Below are 19,421 nucleotides of genomic sequence, written 5' to 3'. Positions count from 1 at the left end.
CTCAGGAGAGTCCGCACAGGCTCAAGGTTATGCTCCTTTGCAACCCTAGCATCAGGGGACACAAATACACCCAGCTATTTGAAAACCCTAGTGTCAATTTGCAGTTGAGCCACCTAATCTAAGCTCTGCCAGTAGACATTTACCGGGGACACTATAGATTTGGAGATATTGATGTGAAGCATGAAGTATCTCTGAGAAATGCACAACATTTTTAAGAAACAGGGTCTGCCATGTTCGGGGTCGGTTATGAAGAAAAGAACATCAGGGTCCTGCATGTTCGGGGTCAGTTATGAAGAAAAGAACATCACTGATGTATAACACTATTCTGTCTGAGGCCCCATATCCACACTTGAACCCGCACACCCAGGCGCCCATTCCCACCCACACAGCCAATGGCTCCATAGCAAGAGCAAATAGCAAAAGGGAAAAAGGACATCACTGCCTAGTCCCCTGCTGGACAGTGCTTGCATTTTTCTGATATTGATGACAAAGTTAGGTTATGATAGCTGAACCTACTGGATAATCACTTCTGGATAATGGAAGATGAAAAACAGAGCATCAGAGGGCGTATCACAGAGATACACTTAAAACAACTTGGTAATTAATAGGAAGGCTATAAGGTGATGCATGACAAAAATTATTTTGTAGAGCCTGCGGTCTATGAAGTTGACACTAAGCAGTCTCAATTACAATAAGCTTGGATAGTCTAAGCATGATTGTAGGACAGCTCAACTATGGCTGTAATGGTTCACAAAGGGTAAATCCTACCTTACAATAGGAATGTGCAACATATAGCTGGGCACACCACTAAAGACATCCATAATGATAAGGTACCATAAGAGTCCATTGATGCCTAGATTACTCACAGTTTAAGCTGGATGTTCTAAGGTAGGCCCTAAAGAATTGCTTAACATATGAATGTCAGTTTTGCTCAATCAGTCTTTTCCGGTGTCTGCTCCTCTGCTCTCTACACTGCATGCAGAAGCCAGGAAAGATGCATCTGACAGCAATTCACTATCCGGGCATATGGGCAGTGATGACCAATGATTTACCTTGCAATTTTCTTTCTCTAGTGAGAAGGATGCTGCCTGGTAGTTAGGGGAGGGTTTTCCTACTGGTAAATGACCTGATTTAGATAACATTGAATAATTTTTGGAGCATCAATATTTCCCGCCGTGATTATTTATTCCGATCAGTTTCTAGTATATTGATCAATTATGGTGCCAGTATGTACCCTTTCATAACACAATGCTAGGACTCAAAACTTTTGTTCTTATTTAACAGGGAGCCATATTATGATGTATGTTTTAACTTAAATTGTCAAATTTACGAAGATGAGGCCTGGTATTCATAGCTTCCCCAGCACAGGCCACAACAGTGACCTCTATATATGGCATTGAATGCAGTTTAAAATCTATGAATGTGGAGTGTGATGTGGAACTTTCTCAGAGGAGACAATTATGCTATACTGGTGAGAGCTAAAAAGTTATATAAAAGGGGACGGCTCTGAATAAACTTCACCTGGGAAACAGTATTACATTTTTTTAAATTTATTTTTTAAAGTAAAATCCAGTTACAGGTGAATGTGAGGGGTCAGAATTGAATAGACATATTAATAACTATTAAAGTGAGAGGTTCCATGCTGTGTTTAATTCTGTATCCGTTAACAAAAAGGTAAAAACCAACAGTCACAGTAAACATACAAAACTGCTACCAACCATTGTCAATTCTTAGAAAATCATTACTTTGCAACATTCTTACATTACAATAGCCAACAGCACATTTAAAATAAGTACATGACTTACTGCCTACTAAATTGGCAAGGGAAGAATCCAAGTCGCCTCCCAGGACTTTGCTTGATCCGTATGCATTCATGGACATTGAAATCGGAGACCCTGAAGACTGGGCAGCAGGGACCATTGGCATGAGCAGATCACCTAGACCATCAAACCCTGGAACAAATATAATATTTGTCTCAGAACAATGCGTTTAAAGGTGTATTTCATGAAAAAGAAAAACACTTGAGTACTTCTTTGTGTTACCAAATAAGTTAACTTTTTACCCCATATTTATATTATAGCCTCTTAAAGAACTGAATGGTTAAAACACTGTGAAATGTTAAGCAATCTTCTTAACTTTATACTGCAGTGTAGCATTTTCTTGCTTTATATTAATTGGGTGATGTCCTGGCTAAAATACTGCAATAGTCCTACCATAGAAACTACAAAAATAGACCAAAAAGCTACAGAGAATCCAAAATCCAGCTTCCACACTCTGCTCAACTGGAAGAGATTAGGAGAGGTGGAATGGAAAAATAAAATAGCAACTCTGGAGATCATATGAAAGAGTAGGGGGCAAGGCCTGGAACACCACCGGAAGCCCAGCCCCCATTAAATGACTAGCCACCTTCCTAGATTCAACGAGTCCAGAAAAACAAAAAGCCGGAATCCAAAATGAAGAACCATGGAAGACAACATGTCAAGATATAAGGATGAAACTTTGGAATATGATATGACTGCTGATATGACTGCTGCCCAACTAATTACTCTTCAAGGAAAGACTAAAACCAACTGCCCTTATGCACTAGTGTTGCGCCGGGATGAACCAATAAGGATCAACCATCAAAAAGGGTCAGGACAACAACCAATAGTCCATCAGGGACAATCTCCCTTCCTTCTGTGGAGATTGTACTTGACACACCATCATATATATATATTCCCATTCCAATATCACTGGATTGAGATCACTGTAGCATCACCCACTAAGGCGAGTATCATCATACATGCTTGGGGTACATTCCTGTCACTGAATATTATATGCGATACCTAGTGTAATAAAGTGGCTGAAAACTGACATGAAGGCACTCTATAAAACACATGACCAAAGAAGGAGTGTGATTAAGGAAGGTGACAGATGATCAGGAAACACCTGTTCCATCTTGGTAATCTTGCCCAGAAATTCAGTTAGCAATAGAATACACGTCCAAACTGGCGGAATGGAAAACTTGTGTGGATATACTCCACACATTACATTAACTTAATCAACTATGCACTCAATGTTGACAAAATAGTGATAAAACAGTCAAAACCTTGGTTTAGGAATATGTATTGCAGAAAGGTTATAGACTAAATACAGGACAAAAAATTATACAAACCTGCAAGTTTTGGATAAAAAAAATCACGTGGTTACGTTTCAGAAATCTACTGCCTAACTAAGAAAATATAAAAGTTGGCTATAAGCTCGGAAAATCATTTATACAAGTCAATGGAAACACCACAAAAACCTTCAAGTTTCAACAATGCCTCAAGATAATATGTTTTAGGTTATAAATCATTGAACAGAACAATGGTGGGACTTAGTCTAAATTAGGAGGAAATGTAACAGACAAAGCAATAGGTCTGTCAAATATTACTAAAATCAGTCAAGAAACCAGTTAATTGGAGCTCATTTCTGAAACAGCCAGTGGAATAAAGCCCTCCTGTTAAATGGAATGCAGGCACAAAATACATACTGGGGTTAAGGATTGTCAGAGAACAGTTTCAACGTTTGTGACACATCTGAAAGAAATGACAGGTAAGAGCAAATTAAATGGTAGGGAAAAAACTAAATGAAAAGTCAAAATACAGAACTAACTCTAAAGGACTACTGTGATGTCACGCTGCCTCTTATGTCATGGTAGCCTCGTCACTGGGCATTGATGTCCAGCTCTCACTATTATATACTGAATAAGGTACCCCCCACAGTAAATTAAAAGGATGCTGTGAGTCTGTTGGACCTGGCCCTCTTTGCAGGGTCACCACCAAATGTTTTGCCTTCACCCCCATTTTGATTAATTAGTTTTTGCTAGCTTCAGGACTTTGCAAACTTTATCACAGTTAACCAGTCCTAAATGGCCTTTTGATCCCTCCTTTAGACATGGCAAAATTGGCTTACACCCAATTGGCACATTTAAGTTATTTATTAATCCTTAGTAAAGTGGTGCCACATGTACCTCAGGACCTGTAAATTAAATGCTTCTATTGGTCCTGCAGCCCTTCACGTAAGTAGCCTTTTCAAACATGTCAGATCTGCCACTGCTGACTGTATGCTCTTTCAAACTGCCATTTCAACAAGGCAAAACAAAACTTCCGCCAGACCTAAACCTTCTCTCTTAATGGATATGTCACCTCTCGAGTAGGCCATAAACAGCCTATAGGCCAGGATGCAATATATTTACGAAGTTGGGCGTGTACTTTTAAGTGTTACATGTTCTGGTAGTGAAATACTTACAAATTAGTTTTTCACTACTATAAGGCATAACTCTCCCATAGTATAACACTGGCTTACCTTATTACTTGTAATACGTGATACCATTTGTTTGGGAGCAGGCAGAAATTTAATGTTTGGTGTCTAAAGAATTTATACTTGAATTGCTCTTTAATGATAAATCAGATTTTAAGCCCCAACTATGAGAGACACACAAAGAACATCACCCTAGCCTTTTTTGATCCCAGGCCAAATATTAGATCCTCAGACCAACTCTTCAGATCATTTCTGGGTCTGTGGAAGACTTGAAGGACTGCTCTGCTACCTTCTGCTGGAGGGGCTGCCCTGTCTCATGATGGACTGCTCTGCTACCTGAGGAAGGAGGGCTAGACCTGCTCCTTGAACACGGAACCACCAGAGTGACTCCAATGGATAGCTGACTGACCTGTTCTGAGCTATAGGGGACATACCAAGCGCCAGAGACCTGGCCTGCATCTGCCAAATTCTTAGAGTCAACTGGACCGATCTGTACCCTGCTACAGTCCTCTGCTGGGGTGAGTCCAGAACCACAAGAGGCTTCCCCCTCCCGGCTTCAGAGTGCACTCCTGCGGTTCAGACTTTGGGTTTCCTCAGAACCAACGCATGTGACGCAACTCAATAATGCATGGTGAAGGACCTCATACAGCAGCACCTCGCAGCTCCTGAATGGTGGCTGCATCGGAACGGATGCAATGCATCTCAATTCAGGACCTCACATCACTGCCTTTGCAGCTCCTCATCGGAAGCAACACAGCTCGTTACAGGACCTTGCACTGCGGCCCCTGCAGCTGCTGATTAGAACCAATGCCCCACAACACGGTCCAACGCAGGGCCCACACTCCATTGCAGTTAGATTCAACTTCTGACTTTGTCCCGGTACAGTTGGTGCCTTGTGCTTTTAAGTGCTATACTTACCTTAAAACTTTGAAATTGCCCCTCTCTGGCTCTACTGATTGGATTTTACTTGTTTTGGTGTCAAATAATTTATTAAATTGTACTCTTGTTTCGGTGATAAATAATGTATAAAATTGTACTCTTTTTCTAAATTTTTGTGGGTTTTTTCTTGTGTTGTGTTTGCACCTTATTGCTGTTTGAGTGCTGCATAAACGCTTCATACATTGCCTTTAATTTAAGCCTGACTGCTTTTGTGCCAAGCTAACAGAGAGTTAAGCACAGGTTAATTTAGTGACTGTTTGTGGTTTACCCTGACAAGGATTGTGGCTGTTTTTCGAGAAGGGCTGACACCCCCCTCAACCAACGACCCAATTTTTCACAAAGTCATTAAACGGTTCTGTGCCCATATAGAGGAAAATGCCCCATAAGCAGAGTTGGCACTATGGAAATGTAATACTAGGTCACCCCTAGAGCTTTCCCATTGAAACAGCTGCTGATAACCCTTAGGAGCATGAACATGGCTTAACTGACAATGTAAGAGAGCATCATAACGTCACTTTGACGAGGGCCCAAAAATAATTATTTTAGCCTCCTCTGTTTTTCAGCTTACCTACGTCTTTTTGCAATAATATTAATTCTCATTAAAGGTCTCAGTATGACCCTGGCAATCACCAGACTGTCAGGGTCACGGTCAGACAGCCGCAAAAGTGGTGGGCCGACCGTGGCATTATGACCGTGGTGGAGCTGACACAGTCCAACCGCCGACACTGCCAGGCTTGGTGGGGGGGGGCTTGAGGAGGGGTGGTAGGGAAGGGGGGGGTGTGTGTGACCGCCCATGCACTCTGCATGGGCAGTGCAGGGGACCCCTTGCACACCCCGTCACGTATTCCGCTGCCCAAATTACAGACAGTGGAATGTCAGCTGCAATGTTACGGTCCTGCAGCGAACACCTAGTAGGGCCGACGGGGTTCAGGCTGCACAGGCAGCCTGATGGTGGGAACAGTTTGGCCGGCGGCCCCTGCCGCCCGCCAAACTCATAATTAGGCCCTAGGTATCCGATTTAGATCTCGGTGAATGGAATACACTATCACAAACATGACAGATACCCCGTCCACCATATTACAATTCTAATAGGATATAAAGAGATCGTAATACGGTAGACGGGATATCCGTCACGTTTCTGACATAGTATTACCCTCCGCCAAGACCTAAATCAGGCCCTAAGTGTCTTCTTAATGTCCAGTATTGCTCTCTCCCTGAATCTTCAGCTCCAATCTGATCATATGAAGTACTGTGTTCTTGAGTAGAATAAAGTAACTTGGCTTCTTTAATTGTTCGGCTGCCTTTCTTACCCTGAAGTAAAATACCACTTTCTCCTTTCTTCAGCCTCTTATACGGTCATATATCATGTCATTCCTCAGTATCCTTGTCTCCAATTTATTTAACACATCCTTGCTCTCCTTTGGCTTCTTTCCCTCTATCCAACCTTAAAATATCACTTGTAATTTACTGTACGCAACTCTACTGCCTCCGGCACATTATAACTTTGCCCGTTTTTGTAAAGCATCTCATCACTTGCTTTCTACCCTGTAATCTGCTCATTCTCAAGACTAAGTGGTGGAGAAAATGAATGCCAACGCCACTCGTGTCTTCTAAAACCTGCTGTCACCCTTCGTCCAACTGACTCTTTGCTTTCCTCAGTCAGCTTCTTACGCCATTTATTCATGGAAAGTTTTGCTGATCCTTTCCGCATGCTCAAATCTCTACTTATCTGTCTGTATGACTAAAATCTTATGATCAATCATTGGTTTCGAGCCATCTATAAATTTCTAGCCAGTAAATGCTAGTATGTGTGAAACGCACTCCAGTGCCAATAGATGCCAAAGAAAATTAAACTATAGTGTAACAGAGGAGGCCTTATCCCTTATGAGCTGCTTGGCTGCTTCATTCATGGGGTACATCAAACTCCAGTCTGTGTCATACCTTTAAGTGTTGAAAGTTAAAGCCCTCAGGGTTGTGGCATCCTAGAGTCCCTTTAATGTGAAACAAAGTACTTCAAGAAGGTCTGGAAAAAAACACAGGACCACCATATGTGTAACGACAAAAATCCACAATACACAAGTCAAGTTACCACTGAAAATGCAGAAAGAGTCTTCATGTAATTTTAAACACACTCTAAAACTGTTAGCGTGAAAATGAACCTTGGGTGTGGCAAAAATTACCCTGCACAGGCAAGTGTGCGTCAAAAAGGTCTTGCGATGTGTCGATTTCACTCACGAGCGAGACCTTTCGTCATTTCTCCTTTCGTCGGGTCGCGTGTGTCGTTTCTTCTCTACGCAGGAGAGCGATGAGTTGATCCGGTCAGCACTCTCGGTTCCGGGTAGGCCTTGCTCTGTTTTTACACGCCCAGCAGTACGTGTGTCGGAAATTCAGCCGCACGATGATCCAAAAACCACGCAGCGCGGGTTGCGATCTCACCAGCCTCCGTCAGCGATGCTGTGCATCGTTTTTCCACCCCGGGCGTCAATCTTCAGGTCGTGTTGCATGCGAGCATTGATTTTCAGCCGCAAATCCAGTGGCAGGTCGATTTTTCAGCCACAGATCGGAGTCACGTAGATCTTTTCCATGCAAGGCGTTCTGTGCGTGGATTTCTTCCTCTTAGGCTGCTTTCTTCTCCTTTCAGGATCCCAGGAACTGGATGGGCACCACTTGGCAGCATAGGAGTCTCTCCAGAGACTCCAGGTGCTGGCAGAAAGAAGTCGGTGTGCCCCCGAGACTTCAAACAACAAGGATGCAGGCTCTAAATCAAGCCCTTGGAGATCTTCACAAGAAGGAAGGCAACACAAAGTCAAGTCTTTGTCCTCTAGCACAGGCAGAAGCAGCAACTGCAGGATAGCTCCACAATGCACAGTCACAAGCAGGGCAGCTCTTCTTCCTCAGCTCTTCAGCTCTTCTCCAGGCAGAGGTTCCACTTGTTTCCAGAAGTGTTCTAAAGTCTGTGGTTTTGGGTGCCCTTCTTATATCCAATTTCTCCTTTGAAGAAGGCCTACTTCAAAGCAAAGTCTCTCTTGATTGTGAAATCCTTTCTTGCCCAGGCCAGGCCTCAGACACTCACCAGGGGGTTGGAGAATGCATTGTGTGAGGGCAGGCACAGCCCTTTCAGGTGTGAGTGACCACTCCTCCCCTCCCTTCTAGCACAGATGGCTCATCAGGAAATGCAGACTACACCCCAGCTTCCTTTGTGTCACTGTCTAGTGTGAGGTGCAACCAGTCCCAACTGTTAAACTGACCACAAGGAATCCACAAACAGGCAGAGTCACAGAAAAGGTATAAGCAAGAAAGTGCCCACTTTCTAAAAGTGGCATTTTCAAACACACAATCTTAAAATCAACTTTAGTAAAAGATGCATTTTGAAATTGTGAGCTCAGGGACCACAAACTCCACACTTGCAACAGTGAAAAACGAATTTAGCAATATTTCACTGTTATGAGATATAAAACACATTACTATATGTCCTACCTTAACCATACACTGTACCCTGCCCTTGGGGCTACCTAGGCCCTACCGTAGGGGTGCCTTACATGTAAGAAAAGGGAAGGTTTAGGCCTGGCAAGTGGGTACACTTGCCAAGTCGAATTTACAGCTTTAAACTGCACGCACAGGCACTGCAGTGGCAGGTCTGAGCCATGATTACAGGGCTACTCATGTGGGTGGCACAACCAGTGCTGCAGGCCCACTAGTAGCATTTGATTTATAGGCCCTGGGCACCTCTAGTGCACTTTACTAGGGACTTCCTAGTAAATCACATATGCCAATCATGGATAAGCCAATTACATACACATTCTGTAAAGGAACACTTGCACTTTAGCACTGGTTAGCAGTGGTAAAGTGCCGAGAGTAACAAAAACAGCAAAATCAGAGTCCAGCACACATCAACATCCTGGGAAACAGAGGCAAAAAGTTAAGGGAGACCACGCCAAGGATGAAAGGTCTAACAGTTATCTTGCAGGTAGACACTCTGCGGGGGAAGCTGCTGTATGTCTTATGGATATTGCACTAGATGTCTTCCCATTGCTTTTCGTGAATAGGCATACCCAGGTAGACTTCCCATTGTATTTGGAGTCAATAATTAGTGTGGAAGTTTGACTTCTGTATAGTGTAATAGGTTTTGAAGATGAAGAGTTTTGTATGCCTGAAAGAGAAGATTAGCTTTATAAATTGCTTGAAGGGGTCATGTAGTGCAGGGAAATTTGCAGGGTGTAGTGCCCAGTGTCTTTGGTGAGTAGTAGTGAAGTTATGAGTTTTATCAAATTTGAAATTCTTCTCTCCAGTGCTCAAATGTTTATCTGTCCTCTCTGGAATAGGTGACCCAGTATTCTGCAGTCTCACTGCTGCCATCCCAAACATGAGGTATGAGTAGTCACGGGGTTGAAGTCAGGGTTCCTCACAATGGGTGTGTTGTGTGAAGTAAAGGTATTGAAAAGTTTTTTTTTTTTTTTTAATCGCCACCTGGTCCCATATCTGAAGGACTGTTCTGGTGAGTGTGGCTATGTATGCACTATGCACTCTTAGGGTGGTGACAAATGGGAAGCCAGGCCAGGTACCACAGAGGTGGCATGTCATTGTGTAGTCCATGTGGAACCAGTGTTTCTCCTTTTCCTGGACCACTCATTCCAGTAAGTATGGCAAGCATGCTACCCAGGAATATTCTATTGGTTGTAGGCTAGAATTTTCTGCCTTTGTCTCGCAGTAGCATGAGGAGTTTATTGGAGATTCATATGAATGTACAGATTTTGTTCTGCAGGAGAGTGATGGCTCTGAGGGAATGGGAGTAGGGAGGGATTGAAAAAGGATCCTGGGGTGAATAATAATTTCTACTACATTAATTCACCATAGCCATGGTATTTATAGGGGTGCCATTTTCCAATTTTCTCAAGTATGTTTCTACAGTACTCCGGCCAGTTATCTTTAGGCCATACTTCAAGATGGCTAGTAACGTTTAGACTCAAGTATCTAAAAGACTGCAAATAGGACCAATGCTTGTAACTGTGTAAGATCCTGAGGGGGAATGGTCAGGCTGAGTACATTTGATTTCTCCTTATAAACAATACAACAGAGTCCAATTCAAAGGTTTCTAGTGCAGCAACAAACATGAGAGATTCCATCAGAATAGTTAATGTGCAGATCAAGTTATCTGCAAATTGACTTTGTGGGTTTGATCGTGAGGGAGATCCTGATATTATAAGCGACCGTCAAATCTATGTGGGCAGGGGCTCCACCACCAGGCCACGAAAGTAGCCATTCTTGTCCTGTACCTCTCGTCGGTGTGATTGGTTTTGTGATTTGTCAGTTGATCCTAATAAACTCAGTAGGGAAGGAAGAAGCCACAACAATTATATCCATCATTTTGGGGCCTAGTTGTAACTTGTCTGGGACTGCTCTCAGGAAGGCCCAACTAAAACAGTCTAATGCTTTCCTTAATGTCTCCAGACAGCATCCCAGCACGGTTTTTGGGTTTGTGTGTCTTTTAAATCAGGTGAGTTATATTTCTGATATTATCTGCACCATAGCATTGATGAATAAACCCCACTTGGTCGATCTCATTAAAGCTGGGCAAAAAGGGATAAAGGCATTGTGCAACTAGTTTGGGTTATAGTTTCACATCAGTATTTAAAGGTGCAACTGAGTGTTAAGAAGTATAATGGAACCTTTACAGGTTTGGGAATGATTATCTCAGCCTCACACATTGAAGGAGTGAGACTTGTGTCAAGGAGGTAAATGGTGCTGCCCATTTGCCATGGTGAAAGGGTAACAAAATTCTATAGAAATCTTATGGAAGGTTACCATGTGTCATTTCCAGAGGCATGAAGCAGAGGACCCCGCACAGTTCAGTGGGATTAATGGGTGCCTCAAGCAGTTCCCTATCCTAAAGTATGATAGATTACCATGCACATGCTTGAAAATAAGTCTGGATATAAGAATGGACTTCGGAGCCTAAAGTATAAAGTGCTTAATAGAATGCATAGAAGGCAGTTTCTCTTTCACGTATCGCCCACATATCGAAGTTTTTTTCAAGTCAGGCAATAAGTATTTTAGCCCTCTGTGATTTATGACTGAGCACAAGGAGTGTGCCCACCTTGTCATAATTTTGCTATTTTAGCAAGAGCAGGTAGTGTTCAGCTCAATTAGTTTGATTGCCTAGCTGTTCTTTAAAACAGACTCATTTCTTGGGTCGCGCTTTGAGGTACACATTGTTGCCCCAGTCAGCTGTGCAACCATCCAAGGATAAGGGTACATGGTGAGCATGTAGTTGCATACTGGTATTTCTGTCTAGGAGTACACTGGGGAAGGTAATTAGGGACAAGAAAGATTATTGTGGCTAAGAGTACATTTCACTTCAGCCACTCTCCCCAGCTCATCATGAAGGCTACTCTTAAGGTCTGTACTGTCGGTAGATATCTATTTGTCAGCAATAGATTGTTATTCCATCAGGGTGGCGTCCAGCCGTGTACCTTCTTTTACATATTCTGCAGGTGTGATTATATCTGCTTTGGCCTCCTCGTCAGATCTACCTAAGATCTAAGGGGCCCTTGGCACCAGCATACTGTCTGCCATTCCTGGCGCAGTGCCCCAGTGGCCGTAAACTTGGGAAACTAGGGTCTTTTGTAGGCTCTCTGTTGTCGAATGGGAAGAGCTTTGGGCTTGATTTAGAGTTTGGCAGATATCCGTCTAGTTACATTTGCATTAAATCCTCTGACACTTGTGATTAAGTGGATGGAATATTTGTCATGTTGTGAGGAAGTAACCTGTAAACTCTAAATCAGGCACTCAATCTAGTTTTCCAATTTTATCCACTTCCTTTTCTCCATTTTGTGTCGCCAAGTTGTGGCAACATACAAAATGTTATAACAAAGATCAAAGGAGAGATGATATGCATTCAGAGAAAAAGGCGGCAGGTGGAAGAGGCAATCTGAACCTATGCCAGACTATAGACAGAACTTAAATGTCCTGCACTATCTGCCACCAAGCAGAGAGGAACAAAAGATGGTCTCCCTTCCAACCAATGACGGCAATGTTTTCAGTTTTCAAACTCATAGGACGCCCAGACCAAAATGACCATGAGTATAGATCAGGAGCGTTGGGAAGAATTTTAAGGGCAGCTGAGCCAGTCTTATACAGTGCAAGAATCTCATCGGAGGCAGTGAAAAGCAACTAACAATCAACTGGAAATCCTTTACTCATCCCTGTCCCCCTGGGGTTAACAGAGATGACGCTCACCCTGCAAGCCTACAAACTTAAACCTCATCACTCAGGAGGTGTCAGATTTGTCCATAGTCAAAAAGTAGCATTTGCATGCTCTTGCTCACTTACCTCTCAATAAGTCTCCAAGAAAACCCCATTTCACAATGCTTCAAAAACCCTGGTATCTAATCTACACATGCAGGTTAATTATAAACATCTGCTTGCTTCAGGGAGAGAAATTAATTTATAGAAAGCATTTTTTCCATAAATTGATTGTCATCACTTTTACCTCTGTTACATATGCTTATTGAACATTGAGATGATGTATAAATAAACCAGAGGAAGGCCTCTGTTGTCACTTCCCTCTTTTCATTGGTCTTCATCCATTTGAGTGTCTTTAAATACAGTCAGAGCATTACAGTTTATATTTCCATCCGCTGAAACTCATGAGAGAAGAATGACCAGATCTCAATATAGAAAGCTGTTGCTGTCACAGTAACCAGAAGCACTGAACGGAAAACATGAGACCATATACAGAACACTAGCTGTACAATGGGCCTGGCGATGCATGATCATTTTGTGAGAGATTTTTTTTTTTTTTTTAAAGCAGGCAATCTGAGCACTCAAGAAACTTAAACAGCCTGCACTCAGTATGTTCAATCCATTGTGGCTGTCTAAAAGTGAATGAAAATGTAAAGTTTCTTATCTGTAGGTGTAGTTTTGCTGCTTGAAGAATTTTCTGGGTTCACATGTTGTGCATTATTCTGCCAAATAATGGTTGGATTCAGAACTCCATTGATTTTTAGTCCTTCTCTTGATTTTTTTGTTTGTTGGTAGGCACTGACGAAGACACCATTTGGTGTACCCTTGTGACGTCGTCCAACTTCCTCCAGATGTTCACACCCTTGGTCGCCATCTTCAAATCCTTTTTTTCCTTACTCCCATCTGCTTGGTGGAAGTAAGTTGGTCGCTTGTGAATCCAGAAAATTCTTCAAGCTGAAAAACTAAACCTATGGGTAAGAAACTTTAGGTTTTGCAGAGTGAATCTTTTCTGGATTCACACCCTGTGCATTGATTTCAAAGAGGTTTTACTCTTGTGGTGGCTGGGTATTGATTTGTAAACCGATGTTGTGTCACCTTTTGACCTACTTGTGCTTCCTTGTTCCTGTGTATTTCAATACAGTAATGTCTTCTGAACAAATATACTGATGCCCATGTTGCTGCCATGCAAATTTCCTGCAGCAGAGTACTTGCTAAAAAGGCAATGTTTGCCCCTTTTTACTGTGTAGTGTGCGCTCCTGTTACCTTTAGCAACCTTTCTCATGCATTTGTCTGGCACAACTTAATTTTTGCTACAGTGTTCTTAGTTACCGATATGCCCAGATAACCTTTACCAAATGACAAAAGTAGCCGTTGAGTCTTCCGCAAAGATTTTATTTTTTCAGTGTAGTACGACTGACCATCTTGCGTCCAATGTATGCAAAGTTCTTTCTGCAAGGGTCTTCAGGCTCTGAAAGAAACTTGGTATTTGTATAATTTGCTTGATATGAAATTGCGACCCTATCATTGGTAGGAATTGTGCATCTCTAATTCTGTACAAGTGAGTGCTTGTAACTCAGTCACTCTGGGTAGTGATGTAATGGCTACTAAGAAGGCCACTTTTGGAGTTAGCATCTGCAAAGTAGCCTTAAGTAATGGCTCAATTATTTTTTTCATGATTTGAGTTAATACCACATTTAGGTTCCATGGGGGTGCTGGCATCCTCTTTGGGGTAGTGCCTCTTGTTGCTCCTTTTAGGAATCTCTTTACTACTGGTGCGTGAAAAACGTCTTCCCATATATCCCCTTGGGTAAGCCACTACTGCCACTAGATCAACCTTCAAGGATGCATATGTAAGATCTTCTTCTAGGAGATCTGTCAGCTACCTTAGAACTGTCTTTTCATGGGTGCTTTTCTTGTGTAACCCCTTTGTTACACACCACAGTGAAACTCTTCTATTTTTCTGTGGAATACTTTCTTGTTGTCTGTTTTCTTGCCTCCCTCAATACTGCCATTGTCTTTTTTTGGTAACTTTAAATTACCAAATTCTAACTCTTCAGGAGCCATGATTATTAGGTTCAAGGATTCCGGTTCTGGGCGTAATACCCTTCCTTCTTTCATGGACAATAGATCCTGTTGTCTTGGTAGCCTTTGGCCTCTCCATTGTGCTAATTGCAATATCTCGGAGTACCGTGTTTGTATTGGCCTTTGCGGTGCGATCAGGATTAATGTCATGTGACTCCTCTTGCATTTGTTGACTACTGTGTGCAACAACGGGATTGGGAGAAAGTCGTATGTCAATGTCCCTGACCAGTTTATCGAAAAGGCATTCCCCAGTGATGGACAGTGCGGGTGACTGGAGGCAAAGTTCTGGCATTTTGCTTTCTGTAGAGCTGCAAATAGAACCACTGATGTTGTGCCCCATCTTTGAAAGATCCTTTCTATTACTGTTTGTTTGAGCTCCCATTCGTGGGAGCATGAGACTTGTTTGCTCACTCTGTCTGCCTCAACATTGTCCTTTCCCAGTAAGTATATTGCCTGAATGTCCATGTTCCTCTGTATTGCCCATTTCCAGAGCAGTTAAGCCAACCTTGATAGGAGTGGGGATTCAGTCTCCTCCTGCTTGTCGATGTAAAACATTGCTGTTATATTGTCTTCCCCCAAAGCTGGTTCTGGAATGCTTTGAGGGTAAGGAAATCCATTTTCAGTTCTAGGAGGTTGATGTGTCGTACTGCATCCTGATCCCTCCATATCCCTCTTACTTTGAGGGACCCCATGTGTGCCCCCCATTCAACGTGAGAGGCATCTGTGGATACTGTCACAGATGGATTTGGTTGTATAAAAGGCCTTCCTTGTGTAATGTTTTCTCTGTTCCATCACAGCATTTCCTCCTGCACCAGCTTCGTTAGTATTTATTTTTTCATATTGATGATGTTTGCCCTGATTTAATCGCATGCCATGTAGATGTCCCAAGAGTCGCAGATGATGTGGTTCTGTTAGCGCGGACCCCCAATACCCTGCGAACGTTGGTGACTCATTTTGTCGAGTTCATGAGCAGTCTAGATCTTGCAACAAACCATTGCAATCACAGATTATGGCTTGTGGCCCAGGGTGCGCTTCCTCTTGAAGTCTTGTTGTTCAAGGGCAGCCACCAAGTAGTGTTAAAAACTTCAGCTACTTGGGTGTAATTTTCAACTCAAAGGGCTCTTGGCAGCCCCAGGTATCTAGCTCATGTCTAAAGGTAAGCAGATCAGCAGGAGCTATTCTTAATCTTCAAAGGACAAGAGGGGAAGAGGACTTTAGGATCCTTTCTTAAAATTTATAATCCGCAAAGCATTTCGGGTGCCACATATGGGGCAGGGATTTGGGGACATTACAACTGTGTTACCCTCCAGTTAGTGGAAAACCGATTTGCCAGAAGATGCTTCAGCTTCCACGAGCCCCTAATTATATTATTAATTCTGAGCTAAGACAACATTATATAGAAGATAAGGTACACCTGGGTCCGCTTGTGCTCTTGATTAGAATCTCGGCCATCCTCCAAGCAGAGTCGTCATTACGGATTGCCTGAGCCTGGAGAGAGGTCTCCTTGGTTAAGCTATATTTTTAGAACATTTCAGTCATTAAGACTATCTGACCTATTCCTGAAACTTGAGGAAGTCAACAACGTTGATAAGAACAGGGTAAGGTGCCTATTTGGGGAAGCTTACGAGGAGAGGAGGCTAAAATCTGAGCTGACAAAAGTTCCATGCTGACGTTTTATAGATCTTTCTCGACGTGAAGCATGTTCTGTATCTTTCCCTGAATTTAACTGATTGGGAGCGGTCACTTTTGTTTCATCTCAGAGCTGGCACAGTCTGGAGGCTCCTGAGTAATGGGTGACAATCAGACTTCCTGGGAGCCTCTCCGTTAGCCTGTAGCTCCGTAGGGACCTCTAGGCAGTTATTCTTACATTACATGCTTTTTTTCAAGCACTACAGTCATATATGCCACCTTTTTCTCAAACCTGTGTTAAAATCATCAGGTTATCGCAGGTGTAGTGAGGCCTTGCACTTTTTGCAATTATTGATTACACCAGACATCTGTTTTAGTGTATGTTCATTCTTAAGGTCCGCAGTACAAACAAGAACTATGGAGGGTAACTACTATTGCTTGTTTTATTTTACCTGTTGATACTTATTTTGGCTTTGCAGCCTCTGACAAAATTATACAATGACGAGTTATGGAAATTCAGAATTGTATGGTGTTAATGATTCTGTCTTTTATAATTATGAAAGTTATGTATTTATTGCTTTTTAATTATTTATTTGGTATTGGCTTAGTCGTTTATGGCCTTAACTGCCCAAATTAAAGATTTTATTATTTGATTGATCCTCCTGTACTTTTTATGTGACAACCACTAGCTCTTGCCAACTCCCCGTTGCCTGTGACCACTGACTTTGAAGCCACTCCTGGATCTGTCTCATGTGAAGTCTCGCATATGGGATCAATGGAAAGCAAGATGCCATCTTTCCTAGTAGTTTCCCCACCGTCCTCGCTGTCAGACCTTGCCCCCTGCGGTAATGGTAAATCTCTTCCAGAAGGGATTGAGTCCTCTTCGAGTTAGGGTATGCTTTCCCTTGAATTGAATTCAATCTTGCACCCAGAAAAACCTTTTCCTGTTCTAACTCTGGAGAAGACTTCGCTATGTTCAATGAGAAACCTAGTGTGTACAGTGTCTGCATTACCCAGTGAATATACTGCTTGCAGAGTTTGCTCTTACTAACCAGTCGTCAAGCTACAGATATACATGTATTACCCTTCATCTGAGATGCACAGCTACAGCTGCAAGGCATTTTGTAAGCACTTGGTGCAGATATTATTCCAAATGCCAGCACTGTATGTCCCGTTGACCACAAACCTTAGGTATTCTTTGTGTCTTGCATTCATAGGGATGTGCAGGTAAGCGTCCTTCAAGTCTATGGTTGCCATGTAATCCCCTTCTTGAAGTTGTCTTATGACTTCCTGTAAGGCTGTCATTTTGAATCTTTATAATCTTGTTTATGAATCTGAGGACTAGAATTGAGCATAAGGATCCATCTACCTTTGGAATTAGGAAATATGTAGTTTACTTGCCCTTGTTGATTTCCTGTTTTGTGATTAATTCTATTGCCCTCGTGTCCAACAACTCTTCGCCCTCTTTGAGATGAGCTATCTCCTCTTTTGAGTGTATTTTCCTCTTTGGTCCTCTTCCTGGGGGGAATTTGCTTAGTTCTATGCAATATTCAAATTGGATTGTTATTTAAAAATCCACCTGCCTTAAGTTATTTTCCTCCACTCCAGGAGGAAGTCCTTAAACCTTCCACCGACTGGTGTGCTGTGTTTGAATTTGAATTTAATGGTTTTTTTTCCTTGTCATTTTTGATAGTTTGGCCTTCTCTGAACAGTCACTTATTTGCAGGAGCTGCACCTCCTCTGGTTGTTTGTCTTCTCCCTCTGAATCTTCCTCGAAAGGAACCTCGCCCCTGTTGCAGATGCTGCCAACTTTGATCAGTTGAGGTGGTTTGTGTCCTGCTCTGGAAGCCTTGATGTGAGCTTCCTGTCTGGAAGCTTTCCCTTGAGGCTGGTCATCTTGTAGTAAATATTCTCTTTCATAATCATCCTCGAAACTGCAGTGCACCCATGGACTTTGCTGTTTTGTTGTTGTTCTTTAGTTGGTTGAGACTTTCATCCACTGTGTTTCTGAGCAGTTGTTGCCCATTGAAGGGGGTGTTTATAATATTCCCCTGCATATGTGGTTTAAACTCCAATATTCTCAGCCATGAGTGACGTCTTATTGCGATTCCCATCACCATCTGTCACCTTGATGGGTCTGCTGCATCTAACGCCGATTTTAAACTTATTTTTGTAATGTTTTATCGAGTTTCAGTAAAATGTGCTGCCCTTCTCCTATACTGTTCAGGGAGGTGTTTTAACAGCTCTACCATCACCTCCTAATGCTGATAAGCATGCCTACTGAGCTGCGCATTTGAGTTTGCAATGTGCCACTAGTTTTGCAGCACTACACTTGAATCTGAGTCCCACGAGTTCCATCCTTTTGTCCTATTTTTCTGGAGGGGGACTGAGGTTGAGGAGATGTTGGCCCTTGTCCTGGCTGTAGCTGTGATTATGGAGCCAGCCGGAATGGTGCCTTTTATGTATGCCGGGTCCTTCGAGGAAAACATATGTCTTTTCAGCCCTTGGCATCACTGCTCTACATGTGACTGGCTCCTTAAAGGCTTTTCACCCCTGGTTGAAGATTCTTGGCTTCTTGTCCAAGTTTGAAGCAATGTTTCTAGTAGGAAGCATGATTGTGGTTTATCCTCCTCGAGTTGTACATTAAACCTGTTTACTGCATTTTTGATGGCCAAATTGTACATTCCCATGTCATCTGGGAGGTGAGGGCTTTGATGGGTATGATTCTTCAGACGAGTCTGTCTCTAAGTCCTCTCATTGTTGTTCCATGTGTTAACTCCCCTCTGAGGCCTGACACCTTCCAGTCTGCTCTTTATCCTCCTCATAGAAAAACTCTTGTTCTTCTGTCTAAGGATCTGGTGTGAGTGGAGGCTATATTTCTTCGACTTCCATCACAGATGAGTGTGTTTCAGCGTCAAAACTTTTTGATGAATTCTAAATTCTTTACGACTATTGTCGAATTCCTTTCTCCGATGTAATAACGCGGACATTCCGGTCTTGTGCCACCTCCCTTTCTTTTCAGTGTTGATGGCCCATTTGGGATCTTTGTCTTTGACATCAAACCCTCTTTCGACGTGGACTCTGTCATAGCACTTCGGTGACCTGCTCTTGACTGTTGTGCTTTGAATGTTGAAGCATCTTTTTCCCATCCATCCTTTGACGTTATAAGTTTTTTCGGAGTTCTGCTACTAGCAGAATTCCCCTTGAGGGCTCTGTGAGAATCCTTTCCTTGGGTGATGGTTGTGGGC

General features: G+C 42.6%; 1 long non-coding RNA gene across 1 annotated transcript in view; it reads right to left on the bottom strand.

Annotated features, from left to right (window-relative positions):
* Nucleotides 1-1,776: 1,776 nt before the first annotated feature.
* LOC138283416 (uncharacterized) overlaps nt 1,777-19,421 on the bottom strand; it is a 51,328-nt gene continuing 33,683 nt past the window's right edge. Inside the window, exon 3 of the long non-coding RNA XR_011201245.1 lies at nt 1,777-1,952. This is a non-coding gene — a long non-coding RNA (uncharacterized lncRNA). The remainder of the gene's footprint in view (nt 1,953-19,421) is intronic.

This window comes from Pleurodeles waltl, chromosome 3_1 (genome assembly GCF_031143425.1).
Source record: "Pleurodeles waltl isolate 20211129_DDA chromosome 3_1, aPleWal1.hap1.20221129, whole genome shotgun sequence".
NCBI classification, from domain to species: domain Eukaryota; kingdom Metazoa; phylum Chordata; class Amphibia; order Caudata; family Salamandridae; genus Pleurodeles; species Pleurodeles waltl.
This window is presented reverse-complemented; position numbering and strand designations above follow the sequence as displayed.